Source organism: Sinocyclocheilus anshuiensis, unplaced genomic scaffold, assembly GCF_001515605.1.
Source record: "Sinocyclocheilus anshuiensis isolate Anshui unplaced genomic scaffold, SAMN03320099.WGS_v1.1 scaffold2329, whole genome shotgun sequence".
In the NCBI taxonomy this organism is placed as follows: Eukaryota; Metazoa; Chordata; class Actinopteri; order Cypriniformes; family Cyprinidae; genus Sinocyclocheilus; species Sinocyclocheilus anshuiensis.
Window position 1 is genome coordinate 74,738 of NW_015552527.1, and position 3,709 is coordinate 78,446.

A 3,709-nucleotide genomic window follows, 5' to 3' on the forward strand; every position below is an offset into this window, starting at 1 on the left:
TATATATATATATATATGTGTGTGTGTGTATGTTTTGATTTTGTGAAGCACAAATAGAAATAACAGTAAATTAATATAATACATCTTAAATTATTCCTAAAATAGGATTCATTTTATTTATTTTTCTTTTGGGGTGAAATATGACCGGGATATGTTTTTGACAGACTGACTGAGATTCACTTTTTCCAAATTTAATTTTTTTGAAGAACGCGAGGCAACTACACAGACATCAACTCTATGTCAGATGAAGAGAAGCGTGATGTTTGTGTTAAAGACTGAGCCGTCTGAGCACTAGATCACAGTCACTCGTTTCCTTCAGCTAGACTAGTCTGGTCAAGTGCTTAACTAGTCTTCTGCTGCAGTTTGTGATGACAGCAGCTGTTCACCAACCAATCACAAGCATCAAATCATTCTCATCGTTCCTTCTAGTTACACAGTGATGATCTCACACAAACAACGTCTCCTTAACGACAGAGCAGCGATTCACCACAGAAACAGTAAAGAATCAGCACAGATCTGTAATAGAACAACTAGAGACGCTCTCACTCCGTTCCACACCCTAGTGAGCCGGATATTTATGCATTTTAATTGAATATAAAAGATCCACACATAATTATGATGTTTTGCATTGTGACATTATTTTTATAAAAATAATACATCTTAAAATATCTTTAAAAATACTTAATTTTCTTATATATATATATATATATATATATATATTATAAGTTAAGCAAAGTATATATATATTTGCTCTACCATCTGCCGAGCCTGATGTAACCTTGCAAAAAATATTTAGGCCTAAATTTAATAGTTATGTTTTTGAATTGCATATAAAATTTCCATGATAATGATAATAATACAATTTTATTTTCCTTTAAAGGAGCTTCTTAAAACACTTTGCTTTACTGTTAATTGTGTCATTATTGACATGACCATTAAGCACAAAATAAATAAATACATAAAAATAATACATCTTCAAATATTCCTAAAATAATTTTAAAAAAAAATTTATTTTCTATACGTTTTTTTCAATTTTCCATAAGTATTTGCAACTATTTGATTTTTATTTAAATAATAATAAATGCGTTTATAAAAATATAATTAATTGTGCTTAATTACTTCAATTAAAATGCATGAACATGGTTAAAATACTACGACGTGTGCAACAAGCGATATTCAATTAGTTAAAATGTACGAGACTGAAACAAATTGGATTCATTGATCATAAATATATAAAGTTGGTTATTGTGCGTTTAAAACACATTCAGATTATTAGTACTATTACAGTAATCTGACCTGTTTCATTAATGTATGACTGACAAATATGAATCACATAAAAAAAAAAAGATTATCCAAATGCATGGAAATTTTATATGAAATTCAAATATATAAATCTTACATTTATAAGTTCGTCATCTTGGATGCATTTTTGAATGTTTGGAGCAATGCATTCTGGGATTTCCTTCTCAACAATGCTTCTTTACAGCTTGGCCAAAATATAAGGCGGCATAAATATCAGTCTTTTACCGTTAAATTCATGGTCATTTTTTACAGTGCACCAACTGAAGAGCATGTGAAGAGCCCTCTTGTGCTCAAAGAAGATTAAAATAACCCAACTCTGGTTATAAAAAAATAAAAAGATATAGGCAATGACTTCATGCATGTATATTATTATGTGCACTAATGATAACGTCACTGAAATTAATTCATTAATTAATAATTCATTAATTATTCCTGATGTTTATGATATATATATATATATATATATTTTTTTTTTCAGGAAATCATTAAAAAGTGTACGTACACTACCGGTTAAAAGTTTGGGATCAGAACGATTTTTAATGTTTTTTACATGAGTGTCTTCTGCTCATCAAGGCTGCATTTATTTGATCAAAAATACAGGAAAAAATGTTTATTTAAAATATAATTATTTTCTAACTATATACACTACCGTTCAAAAGTTTGGGGTCAGTAATTTTTTATTCTTTCTATTTTTGAAAGAAATTAAAACTGTTATTCAGCGAGGACGTGTTAAATTGTTAAGAAGTGATAGCAAAGATTTATATTGTACAGAATAGAATAAAATAAAATAAAATAAAATATTAAAAGAAAATTCCTTAAAATAAAAGAAAATTCCCTAAAATATAATAAAATAGAATAGAATAGAATAGAAAAGAATAAAAAAAATATATAAAAAAATAAAATAAAATAAAAATGGGATTGGATTTCCTTGCCCATTTATGATGATGGCTGTACAACTTCTCAACCATAAAGATGTATTTGTGGGCATTTTGCAGATGGCGTTGATGTGCTTGTTCACACTGAGCTTGAAATTAACTGAGACTTATAAAAAGGGATGCGTTTGGGAATTTGGGACTTAAACCATCTACAAGAACATTTTATAAACTGTCATACGTTCAACATTTAGGATCACTCTATAAATGAGGCCCCGGGTTTTTCATTCTCGCATTTGTACGATCCGCAGAACCGCTGCAATCATCCTGTACTACGAATGATGCAGGAAAGAGCTTGTGATGGTACTAAAAAAAAAATTAAAGTTGCTTTCTTAAATCCTAGTGTTGGAGTTCGCTCGAACTACACGGTAGTTTCATTTCTCCAGGGTCCCGTGCGTATATTCCCCGTGCTGTCGGGTGGATACAGCACCACCTCGTGCACCGGCACGCTTCCCTTCAGGATGCCGTTCTGATTGGCTAGCGACTGTCTGCGTGCGTGCAACTTTATGTGCGCGTGATGCAAATCGTCCCCCGCGAGCTTTCCGCACTGGAAGCTCTCGCTCGTGTCGAGGAGCTCATCTTTCGCGCAGCACATGTGATGGTGGTGGCAGAGTGTGAGCGCCTCGTGAGGGCAAACGTGATGCCCTTCGTGAGCCAAGTGGCAGATGTGGGTGTGTGGGCTGTTTGCGCGCGAGCTATGCGCACTAGCACCGTCGGAGGGAATACGGAACGCTAGTTCACGTTGCCGCCTCGTTTTAGTCCTGACGGGCTTGGAGCAGCGGTGCAAGCGCACGGCGGGCCGGTATCTCTCCGGGTCGGCGTGGATGAGCACGTGCGCGCTGGTTTCGTCCTCTAGGAGCTGCTGCTTGTGCAGAGCAGCGCAACACGGCGAAACCGGCGTCAGGCAGGTCACGTGATTCTGCGCTGCGGTGCGACACGCGCAGTGAGCGGGTTTCCCGGCGTCCAGAATATATATATATATATATATATACACATGTTAAAATGTTATATATGTTTAACATGTTTACATTTTTTATATAAAAATGTGTGTGTGTTTACATTACACATATAATCGGACTACTTTTTGATTACTTTTGACCAAACTCATCACATTGATTTAAACCAGATAATCTTGTACAATATTGGTATAAAAATACAAAGAGTAAGAAAAATATATTCCATTCGTTGTAATTAACAACATAAAGTGCATTAAACATTACATGACGCCAAGGTTTCCCAAACTGGGGTTCGTAAAGGACATGCAGGGGGTTTGTGAGTTTAATGAAAAGTTAATCATTAATCAAATCATAAAAATGTAAAATATATGATTTTAAAATAACATAAATCGAAATAAAATCCTTCCTAAAAAAATGAATTATTTTATTTGTTTTCCTGCATGTCATGTGAACATTAACCAACGTCAGAGAACCGTGAACATGCAAATGTGATACTTAATTATTAAATAGTTGTTTTAA